The sequence below is a fragment of the Corvus hawaiiensis genome, chromosome 11 (genome assembly GCF_020740725.1).
Source record: "Corvus hawaiiensis isolate bCorHaw1 chromosome 11, bCorHaw1.pri.cur, whole genome shotgun sequence".
NCBI lineage: Eukaryota > Metazoa > Chordata > Aves > Passeriformes > Corvidae > Corvus > Corvus hawaiiensis.
Window position 1 is genome coordinate 16,283,736 of NC_063223.1, and position 20,959 is coordinate 16,304,694.

The 20,959-nt window shown below is 39.8% G+C and overlaps 3 long non-coding RNA genes across 4 annotated transcripts in view; all 3 read right to left on the reverse strand.

Moving 5' to 3' along the window:
- Positions 1-269: 269 nt before the first annotated feature.
- On the reverse strand, positions 270-4,784 carry LOC125331654. Its single transcript, XR_007206149.1, has 4 exons — positions 4,677-4,784; positions 3,819-3,957; positions 2,790-2,937; positions 270-2,056 (listed from the first exon to the last, which is right to left on the reverse strand). It is a non-coding gene; the product is annotated as an uncharacterized LOC125331654 (long non-coding RNA).
- Positions 4,785-8,247: 3,463 nt separating this feature from the next.
- On the reverse strand, positions 8,248-14,627 carry LOC125331348. Of its 2 annotated transcripts, XR_007206008.1 has the most exons (5): positions 13,728-14,627; positions 13,159-13,373; positions 12,800-12,866; positions 11,155-11,287; positions 8,248-10,630 (listed from the first exon to the last, which is right to left on the reverse strand). It is a non-coding gene; the product is annotated as an uncharacterized LOC125331348 (long non-coding RNA). The 2 variants fall into 2 exon arrangements; XR_007206007.1 differs by lacking the exon at positions 13,728-14,627 and having other exon boundaries at positions 13,159-13,683.
- An 83-nt stretch (positions 14,628-14,710) lies between these two features.
- LOC125331661 overlaps positions 14,711-20,959 on the reverse strand; it is a 31,110-nt gene continuing 24,861 nt past the window's right edge. Inside the window, exons 2-4 of the long non-coding RNA XR_007206151.1 lie at positions 20,236-20,348; positions 17,876-17,991; positions 14,711-15,184 (exon numbers count right to left, since the gene is read on the reverse strand). This is a non-coding gene — a long non-coding RNA (uncharacterized LOC125331661). The remainder of the gene's footprint in view (positions 15,185-17,875; positions 17,992-20,235; positions 20,349-20,959) is intronic.

Below are 20,959 nucleotides of genomic sequence, written 5' to 3' on the forward strand. Positions count from 1 at the left end.
TACAGTAGTGGGGATAGAGGGGCTTGCAGAGAAATCCCCCAAACATATAAACCAATGAAGCCATTTGCTATACCCCACCCAAACCCACATACCTGGCTTGGAGTGATCACCCCTTCCATCTGATGGATAATTCTGTTTTCATGCCATTTACATTTCTGGATTATTTTTTCACATAAATTTTTCATAGGAAAGCAAATAGTTGAAATGAAAATAAATCTGTGTAAAGGAATAAATGTAGAAAATCTTTATTTATATTGAAACCTCTTCAAATAAATATTCCGTTAACAAACTTGTGTAAAGAATGATAATGTTTCATACTCTACCAAGTGATGAAATACAATGCCAGAAAACAAGTGCAGAAATTTGATGAGTGATTATTAGACTCCTTAAGCAAATAAATGTGCACTAGTTAATGATAGCTCCTTGTGATGGGAATTTCAGTGCATCAATGCTCTGTGAGGAAAGAAATGAATGGCAGGAGTCAAACAACTCTCCAACCCAACGCTTTGCATTTCAGAGGTCTACTCTGTACCACCAGGTTACTGTGAGAAATGTGGTGGTTTGAGCTCTGACACAGTTATATATCAGTGATTAAACTGCACTGATCAAGCTGTAAGTGCAGCGTGGAACAAGGGATGAACAATGCCCCCCAAGGCTGTGCTGTGGTCACACCTCAGGTACTCAGTAGGGAGGGATTGTGAGGGAGCTGTGTCATGACCACATGTGAGCAAGTTATGCCCCAGTGATTACACGGGGACTAAAAAGGTCCCTGCTTGATTACTAAACAAACAAAACCAAACAAGCCCCACAGGATCAACATTGTGGCAGCTGAGAAAGAGCTGCACAGCCCTTTTCCCAGGGTTGGCTTCAGTTGTTTCAAAACATGTATTCCCATTTCCACACCCAGGTTACATGCTAGGTAGTTACTGGAAATAATTGCAGAAAGGATAATGCAGCCTTAAATATTCCATTATAGCCAATGGCCATTCTAGGACATGTAGAACCCCACCTGGTGTGGGCTGGGCACATCTGCTGACCTTGGTCTTGCTGGTTCCAAATCAAAGCTAATTGACAGGAGCATCTTCCAAGATTATGGAAACCCAGCCTGCAGTCCATCCTGACTCAAATCATGAAGGAAACTCATTAACATTGTCTGCCAGGACTGTTCATCTGAAAATGTTTGGGACTTGGAGCAGTGGCTGATGGCATTTGGTTAGAGGCACACAGCTCACACTGTGATGACCCTTCCTCACATCTTCTTGGGTTTCCTTAGGCACTGCTGGGATCATACTGAGATGGAATTACTGGGCAGGGGTGGGTGTACATCAGGTGGCCTCCCTGCTTCTTGGTGTTTCATAGTGGATGACTTGCTCAACATTACTCATTTGAATGAGCAATTACAAACCAATAAATGACTGAAATTCACTTCTCAAAAATCTCAGTAGACATCTGTGAAGATTTTGGTAACTGTTCTTTCAAAGTGCCATTCCTGGATGCTGCCATTTTCCAGTGTTGTTAGACTTGAAAGTTTTGCATGAGGTATTTTATTTAGCATCAGGTTAGATGCGTTATATAAAAAATATGAAGTATTCAAAGTGAAAACAGAGCACCAGTTTTGACAAAGTGAAATAATTCTGTGAACATAGGTTAGATTGTTTTTCTCTGACAATTTTCTTCATTGAACATTTGGAAATGTTGGAGTTTTGTTCTAGTTTGGAACAAAGCCATATTACAAGACCTTGCATGAGATGTATCTCCTGCGTTTGACAGGGCTCTAATTTGCATATTTTTCTCCTATGAATGGGAAAAAACCCAAAAGGCAAACAATTGTTCCCCTGCTCCTCTCACTGAACCTTGTCAAAAGTGAGCTCCACTCAAGTGATAACTGCAGTAAACTTATGATTTATAACAATCATTCATATTTTCGTATTCAATAAATGAAATCTTCATGCTTCCTGCACCCTTCTCATGTCACTGCTATGTAAAATTCCAAGCTTACTCGTCTTCAGTCCCTGCAGAATAACTGAAGGCAGTTATTTTTTCCTTCTTCCATCTCCTTTGTTCAACAGGAAGAGAGTACATAGAAAATACAAAAATAAAGAAAAATGCAGAAATAGTGAATCAATAGATACAGCAGGTATCGCTGAGGCTACGTAAAGGTGCAAAAGGTGAAGTTTTTTGATTACTTTGGACAGGGACAGAGGAGTGTGGCAGAAATAGTGTGGTGTGAATGGTGATTTGAGTTGTCTCTCTGGAAATGTGCAACATCTTTCTCTTCCTCAGACCTGGTGGAATTCATGCCAATGCCACAAAGCTTGACTGAACAGCGAGAAAATAGTTATGCCTGGAAATGAATGGAAAAGTCAGTCACCCCCAGTCGTACACTGAAAACCTGACAGCAGACAAAGGTCAGGCTCTGGGGGACACAAGCAAGAGGTATGGACTTCAGACTTCCTGGAATTTAAATAATGTTACTGACTAATACATGTTTATCCTAGAGATCATTCTTAACTGGCCTGCTTTGAAGCCTTTTGTCCCACTTGCTGCCCTGCACTGCCACAAAAGCCAGGAGCATCTCTCAGAAGCATGGGTGGCTTTTTGTGGTGTGTGATGCACACATGGAGAGTGTCGCTCCATGTAGTGGTTAATAGATAAATGGTAATGAGCTAACAAGCCATAGACTAAGAATAACAACCAGAATCTTGTCTCCCTTCACAGGCACTGGAAACACATAGGAGTCTTTAATAATGGTAGGAATTCCCTATATAAAAAATTTTGTGTCACCTCACCTGTAAACGTTGACGTTGCCATTTTCCTTGAGGTGGTTCAGGACCCTGAGAGGTGACTGCTTCTCTTTCATGGCTGAGATTTGCACAAGAAGTGCTTCAAAAACTTCTGCTGCATTTGTGAGTCAATTCAGGAAATGGATATTGGATTCTGAGGAACAAAAACAGAGGAGAAACGTCATTAAAATATGCATTTCTATTTAAAATTCTAATCACTTCTAATATTTATGTATTGTGGAAAGGAAAATGTGTGGCCTTCTCCATCATGACAAAAATACTGAAATCCACCCATTACCCTTGTATCTCTTAGTGGCCATGGAAATCATAAAATGCTGCCTCTTTACTTCAATAGCAAAAAGGCATTTGCACTGGGCATGAAGTATGAACATTATTTACTTCTGGATTTGTATGTGCACAGTAACCAGTTCCATGTTTGCAACAGCTCATTTGCCTCAACATGTCTGCAATGTGAAACTCGTGAATTATGCATATCACTGGTGCCAGCAGTCTTAAAAAGTGATTAAAATTCTGAAGTTTATGTCTCTGGAAATGTGTCTGTCCCCAGAAGACCTCCAGAAGAGGCTTAAATCTAAAGAAGATTTCAGGAGATCAGATCTACTGGATTAAATGATTCTGCACCAAATTCAGTGACTGCATAAATAACACAAATCTTTTCTGAAGGCAGTGGTAATTACACAGGCTTATTCCACAGTTCAGTTTACTTCTCAGTGCTTAAGATGCTTGAAGAGGAATTCACATTTACACAAAATGTTGTCCTTTTAATTTCAATACTGTAGTTTAATGGACAATAAGAAACATCTTAATACCTATTTGGACTAACCTACTCTTTTGCATAATAACCAAAATACATTAAAAAAAAGAAATCAAGGAATTTTTATCTGTTTAGGACAGGCTTAAATGAATATAATACATGTCAGACACAATCCTCCTAACAATTTTGCTAGGACTCCCTTGTTGTCCCTTCATTCTAGATTATAAATATAAAAATAAATTAAATTTTTTGGTACATACCAACTCAGTTTGGGGCAAAGAGAGATGATGCCATTCCATAGGTCCCAGTCCATGTCATCCATACAGAAGTTAGAGTGTTTTCTCTATGAGTGCTGACTTGCCTTGAAGTCAAAACCATCAGATTTTTTGGGGATCAATCCTGATTAACACATTATATTTTCAGCATTTATGAGACTTACGAAATGGAATAATTTGTTAGAAATGTGACAAAATAAATTGTCTAACTCTGCATCTGCTATATATAGCATGGGAGAGGATGGAAAATTCTATATCATCCCACTAGAAATCATACCAAACAAGTTTATCTTATGTTATCTTTTTATTATCTTATTTTCTTGATAAAGGTTGGGCCATATTTACCAAAAGAGAGGGCAGCAGAGAATGGGAGAAGGCAACTAATTCATGATCCACCCACTTTTCAGGCAGATTTACCTCTTTCTCATTCCATTACAATGGATTTGTTAATGATTTACTCTGCTTTTTTGTTCAAGTAGGAAGAGTAAGACCAAATCTATGTACATGCTTTGTAGTACATAAAACACAACTCCATGCAACCAAGTCCTCGGTGCTTTGAATCCAGGAATAGTGGAGCAGAAGGTGGCACAAGGGTCTGGGGGGCAGTGCTGATGGTTGGAGCACATCAGGCACTTGCAATCTTCTCACATGGAGTTCATGGCCAGGGGAGTTCAGAGCTGTACCAACTGCCTTGTCCTCTCAATGGCTCAGTATGATCTCTAGCTCTGGATTTCTGCTGGCTCTAAAGCTACACAATTCTTGTCCTTATTACTGGCTAAGACATTTCTCGGAAAAAAATTATATTCAGTGTTCAGAAGAGATCTGTCCTGCCTGAAAACTTACTTTTTGGACAGAGTCCACAGAGGTGGTAAAAGATGCTTGAAAACTCCTCTCTGAGTTCTCAGCTGGAGATAACTGGGTTGTTTCTGGCTGATTTGAAAACAGCAAAGAGAGGACCAACCTGAAATTACACCACAGGAATAAAATTCTCCCGGGACAATTCTGCTGACAGATCTATTTCGAAATACTGCAAATTCTGGCTGTGTCCCATCACTCTCCAAAAGCTCAAAAGAGCAGATGTCCTGAAGTGGCTAAAGCAGCACGATGACTCCCCTACACCACAGGATCACCAGATGTCCTCTGCAGGCAGCCTAAAGATTGCTTCTCAGTGCTGGGTCAGAGGAAAGAGCTGGGGATCTGGCACAGCTTTAGAAATTATTTCCCTCATAAGTGTATCCTGTGGTTTTTTCTTTTCTCCAAAACCAGAGTCGTTTGAAAATAAAGCCTTTAAAATATCCAGGCAGAGATGAGTGTGTGGCCTCCCTTTATTTCAACAATCCCCATGGCTGGTTGTTCTACAACACCAACAAAGTTGGTCCCTAAACTGGAAGGTTCCAGTTTTCTCTTGGCTGTCTGACCCAAATGCCATTAATTCCAGTTAAAAGTGCAATAACCTTAGAGAAAGGAAGACAATACTTCTAAGCAGCAGTGTACTGAAGAAAGAAAAGAGTGTGGGGAGCAAGTCTCAAAGGAATTCCAAACAACGTGTAAAGGAGTTGAGACAAAGAGAGCAGAAGATGCTACCCTTGTGGGCAGTGTGAGAGGGTGAAGAAACATCATTCCCAGCAGATGTTACTCCAGAAACTGCAAGAACCCTTGTTGTACCTGGGCTGTTTTGTCTGGACCTTTCTGTCAGGAATGTCACTGCTGCCCAGCCCTGCCCCTGTCCAGCCTGGGCTGGTCCAAGCCTGCACACACCTCATGGGATCAGCTCAACCGTTCTCTTCCCAAGCACTGTCCTCTCACATCCAGGTTCACCACGAGTCAAACATTATGTTTAAAATGTTGGAAAAAAAGCAGCTCATGCAAATAATGAAATCCATGAAACAGTGACTGATAAAAAAAGTTCAAAATTAGTTCTGATGGTTCACAATGAAGTTCCCAAAGTCCTGACTGCTGACAGAAACTATTACTTACCCATCTTCTCCCACCTTTGTTTGGAATGGATTTGACAATTAGGGGTGATAACGTTTTGTCAAACAAGCCACCTGTTAAGTATTTTACAGGCACTCTAGGGGTTCTGGCAAAGGGCTCCGCTTTTGTACAGTTTATCTAGAGCAGAAATTTCCATTTTATCAGATGATGCTATAAAGTGAGATGAGAAAAGAATTTATTCTTGATTTTTATTTTGGTTTCCTGATTCAAGAAAATAGTGAATCTCCACATGTGATAAAGGGAATCTAAACAGAGAGAAATGCTTGAAAATTTAGCTCAATGTTGGAAAATAGTTCTAAATATAAATATAATTAAATACATGTCTATATACAAGCCTGTATTTTTTTTAATGTATAAAAACCTACATTTACATACATTGCTATGTGCAAGATTCAAGTACATGTTTCACAACAAAGTTGAAGAACACAGGGAACAGCATCCCGTGCTGAAGTAGGAAAAAGCTGAAGGGTGAAACTGCCCAGGGTTCCCCAGGCAGCCCATCAGACCTGCATTCTGGGCACACAAACCCCACACACAGAGGCTTAGGACTTTGGAAAGGAAATCTGGTTATGGCAGAAAGAAGCACAGCCAGTATGATCTGGGACAGCTCCCTCAATGCTCTCTGGACCCTCATGTGCACGTTGTGCTTTGGCAGCACCATGGGGCATTGCTTTCGAGCCAGTACTCTTCCACAACATCCATTTCCTCAGAAACATTGGAAAACAGTCATTGCTTTGGAACACAACAACCCTCAAACGTTTTTATTTTTTTAAAAAATGTGATTTTCATGAAAACAGGAAATTCCAGTTTTCTTGACCCAAAGTACCCAATGACACCAAAGGGGCACCACCTGCACCTCACAAGTGGTGCAGAATATGTGTGGCTGGTCCTGTCAAAAGGGGAGCATGAGTAGACCTGAAATCATTTTAGTGGATCACAGTAACCAATTTCTCACTAAGTTAGATTTAAACTGTAATTACAGACTCATTTTGCATTTATTTGGAGCAGAAGGTGCTTCTAAATATAGTTCTGATACACAAGATCATCACAGGAACAGTATGACTGGCAATAATATATTTTTAAAGACAGCAGATGTGTTCCTGTAATAACAGGGCAACTTGTATAAATAACTTTAGTTCTGCATAAGATATTGAGGAGGTCAAATCCTTTTTCCTCTCTGTGACTGGGGTGTGGGTAGGCATCTGAATGAAAGAAAAACTTCCAGCAGAGATGCTCTTTTTTACTTTAGTTTACTTGATCCACCCGAGAAGGAATATGGAAGAAAAATACATTAACAGAGATGTCATTTTGAAATGTTCCAGTGTTTTAATTAAGGTCTAGAGTCTGGCAAAATTTGTCAAAGTTTCCCTTTGAAAATAAGGTGGGTTTAACCTTCAAGAATGTTTCCCTGGGCTGTTAACACAGCTCTTACCCAAATCTGTGCTAAGTAGTGGGGTAGGTAGGGCAAGGTGTGCTCCACATCGTTCTGAAGTGGGTGGAAAGACTCTCATGGTCCTCAGAGGGCTTTGGCTCAAACTCATAATTCTAAATATAAGTTCACTTGTAGTTGTCCTTTTTCCTCCACTAGCTGCTCCATAACATTTTCTGTTTGTTTGTTTTTGTAATCAGAGGAGACTGAAAGAACTATTATATTCCTTCTTATTATATTCATGCTTATTCCAGAAAAAAACCCCTTTTTTACCATCTTTTGGTATTTTCATTAGAAGAATGAGAAAAAGATCAGAGGCAAACAGAAGCTGAAACTAAGATTCAGACAGAACTCAGTAGCTGATGCAAAAGACAAGAACATACTCTGAGACAAAGCAGATTAAAGCGAGCAGAGATGATGTAATAAAGAAAAATAGGTCAAAATTCAGGATGTCACTTCCTTGGTTAGAGCATTATTGAAGTCGTCAGTCTTGCAGTAGATTTAAATTAGCACAACCAGGGGCAGGATCTGACTGAGAGCGAGCCTGGCACACTAGATGGTGTGTCTAGCCCAAAACTTTGTCTTCTGAGATGTTTTAAGGACTGATCCCTCTTGGTTTTGTCCATCATTATTAAGTAGTAAGAGCTGAGCCAAGAGATCAGGAACTGGTGAAATCTGCAGGATCTAATGGGAACATTTTTGTGGGAATGGCTACTATTTCCTTTCTTAGCAAATGTTCTCTTTTAAGAATAATGCTTGAAAAAGCCTGATGTCCTACGAGACAAGCTGATCTTGTGTTTTTCCTTGATGCAACTTTACAGGTGAGATCTACATTCCACAGTGTGAGGACAGGAGTCCAGTCCAGGCGGGGAACATGGTCTGGCAGCTCAAAGCTGCAGGGGAAAGCTTTAGTTCTTGGCTGCACTTGCACCACAATAGCCAGTGCTCTGTGTGGGGAAAAAACTTCATGGGCTTGGCATATACAGGAGGAGAGAAAGCCCCAATGGCTGGAGATTCCACAGATAAACCTACTTGTCTACAAAGGAAAAGCCTTTGGCATCCTAGATAATATTTGAGATTAATTAACAGTTTGTTTAATGAAGCTGCAGCCAGACATCTTTAATCAAAACACCTTTGTAGAGCACATTTATATGCAGAGCTGTGGGCAATTACCAAAAGTACTCCTCCATAATAAGAAAACAAAACTCATTTATGAAATAATATACATGTATTAATACATGAAAACAAAGAATAATATACACTTAGATATAACATAAAAATAACTGTATAAGCCAGACACTTTTGGCAAGATCTCCTGGAACCTTAAAAAGCACAATATACATCTGTTTTATTTCTGAATGCCAAACCTTAAAAAAACCCCCAATCTCTTGTTAAAAGTCCAGCTCCTTATTTTAATTAAATTACCAGGTGTTTATAAAATACCATTCTCTTGTGAAACTGCAGTAAACAGGAGAGATCCAAACCCCAGTTAATTGAGAATGCAGGCTTCAGCTGCTAGGATGTCATTGGGAAGCTTCAAGCTGCTCTGTTGATGTGCGTTGCTGCAGTGACAGATGTATACTGACCATTTGAAGGAAAAGTGAATGAGTTTAGAAGAACAAGTAGAATTGCTAAACAACTCATGTTTAAACACAGGGAGAAGAAAGGACAATGGAAAAGGGAAAAAATGAGGAGTTCCAGTGGAGGATATCTTGTTTTATTATTCCTATTATGTCTTTACTGGAACACACCAGAATAAATGCTCTGGGCTGTAAAATAACACCATTCAGCACAGAATGGATTAAATTCAGTTAGAACATCTTTTCTGATGCTTTGATTACATATGAGCAATGTTTGTGATTATGTCTCCCTTTTTTGGCAGAAAACACCAAAACATGCCACGACATTGCTGCATAACATGGAAAAGGTTCTTTTGCTTGTATGGATGTACATATATGTATATCAAATTAAACAGTGGTACCATAAATTAGCAATTAAAGAAATGTAGAAATATGACAAAGAAATCTAGGGAAATATATGTTACTAAGAAAAATAGGAAGTGTTCTTCAGGACTATATTGTCTCCCTTGCAAATCTTTAAAGTGGTATGAACAGATTGCAAGAATTGTTTAAAACAACAGTGTTATTAACACTATAGATAAGAGAGAAATAATACATATTGTAATAGACACATGCAGATACACACACACACTCTACTGTTTAGTACTTGAAGACAAATAAGATGATACAATAAATGGCCCAAAGATAATAAGCTCCCTTGCATCACATTGTCTGAGAAGTCACTGTTAAAATCCTTCTATTTGAGATGAATATTTTTATATCGAAGAGTCCATGCACTATAAATCCAAAGGTTGTTAGGGAACAGTAGAAATATGCAATGCTGCCAGAAGCCAAAGTGAGGAAGCAGAAGGATCACAGTAATTACAGGGCAGTTATTCTGGCATCAGTCCTAAGCAATATAATGGAAAAGCTGATAAGAGCTTCAATTAGTATAAAATTAAAGGATGACAGTATAATTGGTGCCAGTCAAGATGGCTATATGGAAAAATAAGTCTTGCCAAACATTTTGATGAAGGCAACTACATAGGTGTAAGACTTTCATAAGACAGTCAGTTTAGTCCCTCAGTGCAGCCTGATTAAAGGACTGGCACTGAGAAAAGCAGGTTATGAGCAGAGTGGCAAAAGAGGGCAATACCAGCATGAAGTAGCACGTTGAGCTTCCTGCCTGACACTGCTCCTGTGTGCAGCCAGGCTAACCAGTGTCAGGTAGAGACACAGGAAAGGAGACAAGGAGCAGTCTGTCATGAGAGGCCATGGCAAGGAAACAGCAACAGGAAATCCTGAACGCAGTGGCAAAGCCCCCCCAGCTTCAATAAACAGAGTTTTTCACATAAAGCTTGTAAACAACCCAAAACCTAGGAAATTCTGCAGAGCTTTAAGTAGTACATGTATTATGAGGCACGTACTTAAAATCTGGATGGAGATCAGACAGTCCAAAAATTTGAGGTTCAGTCCAGAGTAATGGACAAGTTTAATTCCATTGCAGAGAGAGCATTTGGGGGATTTGTGGCAAAATATATAGACTGATCCCTGAAAGTTGCAACAGGAGAACTGAATCATGGTGCATTCCAGGCCCTACTAAACAACCAAGTCTAGTCCCAACAGATTTTGTGTACGTTCATCACAGCACAGATGCTTTCATGTCTCAAGTTTCTTGGGAACACCATGTGTTTTGTCTGTTTTGTTTCTTAATGATTTGCAAACTTTTAAAATTTGGCTGTGTTGCTACTTTGCTTGTGGGTTCAAGAAGAGATGAGAATCCATAAACCTTTGATCCACATGCTACAAATGTACTAGGAAAAAAAGAGAAGAGAAGAAAAGAAATGAAAACGCAGTGCTGTCAACAGGGAGATATAAGGGTTGGTTTGTATGAATGGGGATAATTAGTTGAAATGTGATATGGGAATTGCTTTGGTTTTTTCTTTCTGGAAAATATATATATTTGTGAGAACAATTTTTATGCAAAGTGTGATAGAGAACATTTTATATCAGATTAAATCCCAAAGTTACTTTTTCTGGTCTCACCACAAAACAAAGAAAGGATGTTGAGTTTCACAGTTAGCTGCAGAGAAGAAAATTGTCACTAATGTTTTTATTAGCTGTAGATTTAATAATCTAAAGAGTATTAGATCTTTTTACAACTAACTTTTTAAGCATCACATTTCAGAAAGTATGAGTTAAGAGTTTGATACATCTCACTTTAAGGAGCTCAGCCTGCTAACAAGAGAAGAAGAAAAGTTACTTTCAGGGACTCCTCTACCTTGCTAGAGAAGTGTATCCAGCAGAACATGCTGCTGTGGGACAGACAGCTGCTTACCTGGCTGCTCCAGCTCAAAGGCAGCAAGTCACTGTCTAGGGATGGCAATTTTCCTTCTCCTCATCAGATGGCTCTGAATTTAATCCTAAATAACAGCTGGGCTCCTGGTCCAAGCCAGTTGTCTTGGCTCCCTCTATAGTCCAGGAAAGAAATAGGTTCTTCTGAATGGCAACCGATGCCACGAATACCAGCACTCTGTCTTTGCTGGAGTGACACGTCTTGATCCCCAATGGCTCTAGAGGGAACCTTGATGAGCAGCTTAGCCTGGAAATCAAACCTCCAACAGCCAACACCAGGTGAGGTGAATTATGTCGAGTGGTACCACTGACACATATATTTAAAGCCAAAATACAACTGTGCCCATTAACTTAGCCACATGGGTCAGGTTTCAAAAATCCAGATAAGCACTGGAGATTTGACTCAGGCTTTATAAATATCCATTTCATATTTGAGTCAAATGTAGCTATAAACTGAAATGTGAGAACCTTATATATATTGGAGAGGAGTGTTATGAAAATCCCTAGCTGAGAGGGCAAAGTGAGAGGGGTGCTTTATAGCTTTCCCTTGGCTCAAGGGAGGCATGGAGCAAGCTTGCATTTTGCCTCCAACCCTCTCCAAGAAAACGGGAGGATGGCTGTTCTCAGTTTTTCAGCTTTGGTGCAGGGTCTGTGCAAGCTGTGATTCGAAAGTAATTGTGGTAATTGCTGTAACTACAAAGTTAATGCACACAACGTTAATTTTGTTCGCAGAGAGCTGTGCCAGTAATGGCACCATCCATCATTTTCTGTTAAAACAGGAACAGGTGTTAATCTCCACTCAGCAATGAGTGCAATGTGAGTGAGCAATAAGCAAAGTGCCAAAAAAGAAAAACCACTGTCAAAGCTCTCTGTCACAGAAAAAGAGTTTCTAGCAATATCTCTGTAATTGGACTCAACTAAAGAGTGAAAAATGATTTGACTTTTCAGTGACAGGGATTGTTAATGAACCCAATTTTTCTCTTCCACCTTGATTAGCTTTCTGTAGGAAGATCCATTTTAGCTCTGTACAATGTAGCTTAGGGTAATAGACACCCAGCTGCTGTAATCTTGTCAGTACTCCCACTTTCAGAAAAGTAAGGTTTTTTTCTTAGATAGGCTGCTGAACTATTACCAGGTTTTCAAACATCATGGAAAACAGTGCAGAATAGAATTTAAATAGGACTTCAACCACAGTTTTGGTATTTTTCTAGTTTTAACAGCAACCTCGTAAGATTTTTAAATGCTTTGTACTCCTGTCCTCCCAGGGACAAAATCTATCCTCCCAGGGTTCTGGATATTCCCAGATACTCTTGGCACTACAGTGCTGTGTCTGCTCAGTTCCATGCAATGCTACCTTCCAGAGCAAGAGCATAGCCACAATCTCCAAGGGTTGGCTGAGCAAACTGGTTCATTCAGCAGCACTCAATTTATCAACAGGGCTCATTCTAAGCAGGTAGAAAAGTTTTTCCAATAAGCAATCAGACCAGTGTACTGCACTTTTAGTTACACTCTGTATTTGAGACATCTCCAAAGGCCATGCCAGGGGCATCTGCATGGTTTGGCTGAAGTAAAGGAGTACATTTGTGCTGCCAGTGCTCACACCTTTTCCACCAAAGGCATGTCTGTACCTTTTTTGATTAAAAGCTGCCCATGATCCTGATCTTGTCTGTCCTATGGCAGAGACTGCAGCAGCATCTGGGAAAGAACAAGGTCATTTTGGAAATGTAAGAAAGAAAATAGAAAGTGTTGAAATGGAAATACATTTTTGGAACATAAGTGAGCTAAGAACTAAGCCCAGTTCTCTCGATTTGTATTAATACTTAACTAGGGCTACCCAGGGACTGTCTTCAGCACTGGGGATACAGTTTGATACATTATTAGTAATGAACCTATTGATATGCAAAATACATGTTCTACATGATTCAAATACGGAGAGTTATGTGTGTTGAGAAATTGAGCCAGTTTTGAAATGCCAGTTGAAACCAACTTCTGTGTGGAGTTATCCTGCTGGTGTGGAGTGGCTCTTTGGTTTCAGGGAAGCCGTGCCTGCATGGAACAGGTGGCATGTCTGACCTTCACACATGGTCTCCCCTAATTTCACTGGGTTTGGGATCAGCTGCAGAGAGGATGAGGCTTTGGGTAATGGATCTGCCTCATTTAAAAACTCAGGCTTTGAGAAAGAGCAGCAGATATCCAGCACCCCTAGAAAATTTAGCAGGAAATGAAATATTTTGCAACACAGTGAAAAAAAAGTGCATAGGTTATGACTTTCATATGAGTATAATCAGACATTGTAGATATTCCTTCACCTTTCCAGCTGATCCTTATAAATTACTTGCTGAGTGAAGGCTTTCCTGAGTGATCCTGTTTTGGTTTATTTTGGTTTTTATAAATAATTAATTTATTTTTCAAAAGAACTCTGAATTGAAAAATCAACATACATCTTTCATTGGTCAGGCATTAATTTAAAATCTGATGTTAGTACCGGAGATTTCAAAAGGAGAACTAAAAAAGAAAGTTTTTCATTTTGTTTGAGAAAATCATTAAATGCAAAACCTGTGAATCACAGAGATGGCCTTGGTGCTGACAAGCAGACAAACCCCAGGAAATTTAAATGCAAATTCGACATTCCTTGTCAAGAAAAGAAAGCTAAAAGAAAAGATAAGAAGAAAGGGTCATTGTCCATTTTTTCCTAATGCTCTTTTAGTATAAATGCCCATTTGCCAGGTAGTAGAAGGTAGCATAATATACTACAACTCTAAATGCACCCTTCATAATTATTGTTAGTAAAAAAGTTTTAAAATGTCTGCAACTTTATGTTTCACAATTTACATGTCTTTAGTATGTCTTTCAGCTGCAGAATTTATTCTTCCAATTATTATTTCTTTTTAAATAATAGGCTTCTATGCACAGGTAGATTAAATAAAAGAAATTTTGTGTGGACTGTGAGCTCTCATTATACAAAATGGTTCTATCCCTCTGGCTTTAGAGATAACTTTCCTTTCTACTCTGCTTCAGTAATTAGTTTTCCTGAATATATTGCATATCATTGCACAAATTTGTGGAGAGCATTTGTTGTATGAAACACAGAAAACACATACAGAGCATTCTAGGATTGACAGAACTACAGAAACCAATGTAAAAAACCCAACACTACAGTAATTTTTTTAGGGTTATGAAGCTTTTTGACTCATGTAGGTTTCAATGCTGTCTTTGTTTTGTATTGCTTTTCAAGTCATCTTTAAATTATAAAGAATTAAACATCGGTTGTGTATTTCTTTATGCTGTTGTGGCTTAACTCCTCAAATGGGTAGTTTTAATGCAACAACTACAGCAGCACTGACTATCCTTTATATGGTCTTAGGAGACAAATGCAATTTTAGTTCATCTCTCCTGGTACCGTTTGCAGCTCTTTGGTGAACCTGAAACTTATAAAATTAACAATAACATTCTCTCCATTATTTCAATGGACACAAGAGAACAATTTCAATGACAAGAGAACAATAATATTCTCTCCATTATAATCCATATCCACTCTGATTAATTATCAAATGCACATGCTCCAGACTTGGAAGACTTTTTTCATTTTATTTTGATCACTGCAGCATTTTTTTGTCAGAGTGAATTTTAAAACTTGAGCTGGCAGCAGCCTGGTGCCACTGGCTGGTGTGGCAGTGTGTGAGAGCTGCCCACAGGGAAATAATGAGCTGTGGGGCCCTGCATGGAAACATGGCCCTAAATTGGTGCTGTAAGAAAGAAATCAATAAAGTGTGAGAGAATTACAGAGAATTTGGTGATATGAATAAGGAAAAGGTCACTAGATATGAAAATTTGGGGTGGGAAATGGAGTAATATTGAGAACCCTTATTGATATAAGTCAATTATGTTCTAAAAAACAGCCTTTTGGAGTCAAATGATGACCCCATTGAAACCCGTAGTAACTCTTCCAGCCTTATGTGGGGCCTGGATTTCATCTTCAACATCCAGAAATACCCTACAGCAAATATTTTCATCTGTGAAGACAGAAAAGGAAAAAACAATTTAAGTATTCCTAGCATACAGAGTGAATGGATTAATGACATTACATTATTCAGAATATATTTAAATCCTGCACTTTTATTTTTAAAAATAGTGCAATCATGTGTTTATATGTGGAGCTAAGGCATTTCTTCCCTTTTTTTTCTTTTTTTAAACATTGCATGATGACATCAGCTAACAGTGCATCACTTCTCAGGGACTTTGTGCAGAATCTTAATATTTACACTAACAACGTAATTTAAGAAAGTATATTATGTAAATCCTTGAATCTCCTAGGGTCTAGGAATGAAATGTAATGCTAATTTGATTTAGTAATTTGTTCTCTCTCCCCAGAAACACACAATTACTGCTTTTGAAAGACTTTTTTCTTTTTCCATCACGCTAGGACTAAATTGAAAGCTGAGTCGGCAGCAAAGCCCGGGTTGGGAATGCAGAAGAGCTCTGCTACTCAGGCTCTTACAGCCAGAACACAGAGTGCAGGGAGATTTATTTCTCAAAACGGAATGTTCATTATCTCTTTTTTTTTTTTTTCTAAACCAAGAAATGGAAACAAAATAAGTCTTCTTGAAATTCCATAATAGTAATCTAAATGTGAAATGTGAGCTGAAAATAATGTGCCTCTCTGTGTGTGTCTAGAAGAGAGGGAGGCCTTGTAGCTCTGTGCATGTCTGTCTGCAGGAGGGAAGGAGGGAGGTTGTGTGTCTGTGTACAGTAGTGTAGAAATAGTTCATCAAATGAGTGGTTTCCTGTCCTGATCTGTAGATTTTCTTTCTTCCATGAAAGGAAACAGAGATAATTGATCTGACTTCCATCAGCACATAAAAGAGATTGTCGGCAATTTGTTTTCTGAAGGGCTACTTAAATACATGGTGATGTGGCGAGCAGGAAGGATCACCCACGAACTCTGCAGCAGTCCCAGATGCCTGGTGGGCACACCCAGAGGACCAATACATTCCGTCATTTGCAAAGTATGACTTTCTTTCTTTCTCTCTCTCTCTTTCTCCCTCTTTCTTCTTCTTTAAGGATACATGATGTCCCTCCAGGTTCTGCAGTCTGGGTTTGATTAAATAATTATAAACTTCAAGCAGCAGATCTATCATTTACATTCCTGAACATGCCAACATGTGCCTTTTGTGGGGATGCCAACCAATACCAAAGCTTCAGTCATTATTGTCATTGAAAATACAGTGGTTCAATGTTTGTGCTATTTCCTGGATTTTGGCAATATAATGTTGCCCAGCAATTTGCTGTTAGTGCCAACAACACTAAAGAACTTCATAATAAATCCTTTCTATATTTACTCAGTCCACCACTGTGTCACTGAAATTAGCATTTTACGATCTTATGCTCCAAGGAACCTATTTTCTCTCTTTTAACTCCATGCTATTATGAACCCCAACAGAAAATCCTTCAAAGCATGGTTTGCTTCAGCTTTTCTGTATAAGGATTGCTGTCAGTCATGTTTGTTTTCTGAAAAGATGTAGAGCTTGCAGCTTTATGGTACATGATAGCAAAGATAAACCAAACTAATAAATAAGACAGAGTGTTTAATTTAGAGATGTTACAGAGGTTGCTTTAAAATGTCAGATGTCTTCACGTAGCCTTAAGTGCAGAAGACAAAATTAACAGAAAAAGATACCAAAAGAGTAACAGGACCAGATCTTTCCTTGACAACCAGATGAGCCAACTCTGCTCATGTGAGTGAGGCAGAGTGAAGACAGAGGGTTTGACTTCTCTGAATGAAAATATCACGGTAATGGAAGAAAACAAAAATCAGTGCAGGGGCCTTAGCAAAGGAGGGTTCTCAGGGATACTCCAGCCAATGCTTCATGGAAACTGTGGGACCACTGGGGCTGAAATACTGTTGTGACTGAGTAATGCAGCCCTTTGCTTACAGTGGTGTGGGAGAGAATAGAACAGTGCCTTTTGCGCTGAAACGCTCGAGGGGACTTCCTGTGAACCCTGAGTCTGGGGTCCTGTCTAGGTGGTCAATATGGGGCCAAATTCCACTCATTTGTTTGGTCTAAGCAGGGGAGCAGACAGTATTAAAAGGATTGAGGGGGGAATGAGAAGCAAGGATTTTCTAGAAAAACGAAGAACAGGTTTTATTAGAAGAGGGAGAGAGAGCAGAGGGCAATAGTTTTTGCCTTTGCAGTGAGGGAAGTGAAAGCAATGCTTTCTGCAAAGAGGTGGATGGCTGGAGGAGAGGAGGCTTGGGAAGAGGCACACCAAGTGACTCACTGTAGTTGGATTTTTTGTCACTGGAATAGAGGGAGGCTGGAATTTTTTGACTAATGGGAAGCGCATCCTTGCTATCCTCTCATAACCCCAAAAAGCTCAAAAGATTTTGCTGCGCATTCTGTCATGTAGCAAATCCACCAAAAAACCTCTCATGCCCCAGAGTGGGTTATTTTGGAAACGTGCACGTGTGTGTGCGTGGTCACAAGGCCAGGGAGGAAACTGCTCTGTAATCTCAGCCCTGGTGGCAAAGGCGGCTCCCACAGCCTCGAGTGATGTGGGTGCACACCAGCTGAGTTACAAGCTCCCACAGACACAACCCCTTGTTAGGAGAATCCACAGCAGAAGCCATTTAACCCCTCCAGTCCTGGCCCCTCGCAGCAGGACAAGTGCCACAGCTGTACCGGAGAAACCCTATGTGGACTCACCAGGACTGGAGAGGTTCTGTGGGGTCTACTCCAGCAGCTTCATTAATCACAGGACATTTTTAATAACAAGGATACCTCCAAGGAAAACAGGAAACTGCATGGCAAAAAGAGAGTACCTGACAAAATAAAAATAGGTTTATTTGGCTCAGCAGCTCCAGTCCCTGCAGCTCCTCCCTCCCCATCCCTCAGGGCAGTCCCAGGGGTTCCTGTGGTACAGCAGCCACCCGAGGACGCTCACTGCTCGGGCAAGGTGGAGCTCTGGGCGGCACAGGGATGGGAATAGGTGATTCCAAGAGGCTGCTAAAGCTGGAAACAACCTGATCTTCAGGTCAGACTGAGAGAAATTTCGTAAGCAACTTCCAGGCATAATCTATGTTTTGCTCCCCATGAAGCTGAATACAAATCAGGAATTTCTTACAGTGAGTTGGGCACTCTTGCACTGAGCCACCTAATAACCTGCTGTTTGTTAAGTGTGATAATGGGAGAGGCCCATTTCACTCCAGAGAGAAAATATTTCAGCTGGTTGAATTGTTAAGGCAGCACCCTAACTTTTCCCTGGTTTAGAGTTTTATCTTGTTTGTGTAGCAGTAGTAGTTTTACAACTTTGGTTTAAACCCGCTCGCAGGTGATGGAAGGGTGTGTAATAAACACAGAAAATAAAAATGTTATTGCCATGCTGCTTGCACAGCTGGCTGGCTGTGTAGCTCTGTATGCCAAGTGTCATACATGCATTAGGTGAAAACATAGGACCAGGTATACAAAAGTGCCTAGTTTTGGCCTCTGCTGGGTCTTCTTCCCATGGAAGAGGCATTTAAACTTCCAGAACTCAGCATATAAAACAGTAAAATGAAAATAAAAAGAATCCAAAAGTAACCAAAACCACTCTGTTTTTCTGTTTCTGCTTTTTCTGCTTCAGATGTGCTGTTCAAATTCTTTCCTGGGTTAAATCTGTTGAGCTCAGTGGGTCATTGCTAGAATTTACACGTAAAGATATTTCTGTTACTGCTATAAAACACGTCAATCTCTGGAATAAAGGAATCTCTTCTGGCGCGACACTCTGTTGTGGCTGAGTTGTGTTGGCTCCTTCCTGTTGGCACTGGGGACACAGATACTGAAAGCTGGGACACGGGGATGGGAATTTGGGACACAGGCTGGCACATCTGGTCAGAGGGAGCCCAGGTGAACAGGCTGGGGCAATTTCCAGCCCATTGGAGTGAGTCCCCTGAATTACACGATGAGCCTACACGTTTTACGAGTTTAAACAGTAAGACTGAGCCCTAATTTTGGAGGCTTGTGGTGTGACCAGAAACCACCTCCTTCTCTGCTTCTGATTTTCCTCAGTAGTAAGGAAAACTGAGTTACAAGAACAATATTTCACCAACAATTTCTTCTAAAAGTATTCTAATAAAAACATCCTGAAACTAGTATTTATCTACTTCCTTTTCTGAGTTTTTTTTTTTTTGTTCCGAATTTTAAGGTGGTTGTTTAAAAAAGTGGTTTTAATCTTAAATTAAAGGGCACAAAACAGAGTAAAAATTATTACTGCAAACAAAAAAAACCCTTTTGCCATCTAACTTATGATCAAATTACTACTCAATTAGTTACTGAAGTTACAGTAGTCCTTCCCTTAATTTGTTACTAATGACAGGGAAAACATCTATAAAGCAGGTTCTGGGCTTGTAAAAATCTGAGTATAGGTAACTAGAAAAATAAAATTGTATGGGGACTTTACATATCCACCAAGATACTGGGGCATACAGCAGATATCAACACTGTTCTAATTTATTTTGTCTGCTTCCATCCGTGTGCACTGCAGCGTTGGCTCCTTGCGATGCTGGATTTGTTATTTCATACTTCTGTGTATGAAGGTCACTTCTCTACTGATGTTTTCACTTACAGGACCTCATTTGTTTCACAAACCACTACTGCAAGGATGAGAGAAAGTTCTTTGAAAGATATGAGATCCCTGTGATATGAGTGTGGTAGTGACTATTCTCACACTCTCACCACTGGGAGGTAATTTCCTCAGGATGGTTTTGGCCACTGCTCCTGGATGGAAATCTTAGGTAGAGTGGCAACAATACAGGTTGAATTGTACCAAAAGACCTTTCTTAACCCTGTGCAAATGCACTTTTAAGTGATATTGTTCTTCCACCACCGTTGACAATACTTAATCATTCCTATACACAAAGAAAAGCAACATTAAGTCTGTTTTTCCTAGTGTCTGGCATCAGTCTTCTTGGCATAGCCATGATCACCATTAAATAATGTTGCTGGAAGTAAAATATTATATTGTGCAAACCAAATAAAACCAAAACAAGCCCTTTTGATCCCTTAGAATTCCAAATTCATATACTCACGCTTCAAGAAAGAACTGTAAAAAATCTGGTTTGCTGGGTGGGTGGGTCTTCGCTGGCTCTGTGTCAGATCACACCTTTGGGATTTTGCCATGTTTGCTGGTTTTTTCAATCAGCTAAAGAGAAGAAAAATGATGGAAGATGAGAGCAAAGGCCATCCTACAAAATAAAATCCTTTCCATCATTAACTTTCTTAAAAAAGACAAGTAGATGTAAGAGCAAGGCAGCAGTAAGGGAATAGAGCACAAAACATCACTGATTAAAAACACCACATACACAATCTCAGAGCTATTTGAGGCTTCAGCCCTTTGATGGATGCAGTATGCAGTCTATGAGGGGATATGTGGAGAAAAAATACAAGTGATGTTGCGATTCACTGATTTATGGGAGAACATGTTTTACCACTTTTTGCCGTATATTCATTGATTTACCTGAAATCTTAGTTTTTACACCTTTATCTTTCAGCTGTGCCAGTGAGTACACCAGGAGAGATTAGCAATGTGTCACTGTGTACCCTCAACCTTCTCTCAGGCACACAGGACTGCCATAAAGTGGTAGGTGTGGATTCCCTCACCATGTGCTTCTGGAAAACATTTTATTCTGGTCCACCAAATTGAATGGAAGAGTCTACTACCTTCAAGTACTTGTGGTGACTTGGCTGTTGGCACTTGCTGCATGTTTTATCAAGGGCTTTCTAAGCTGTTCCTGCATGGCTGAGATGATTCTT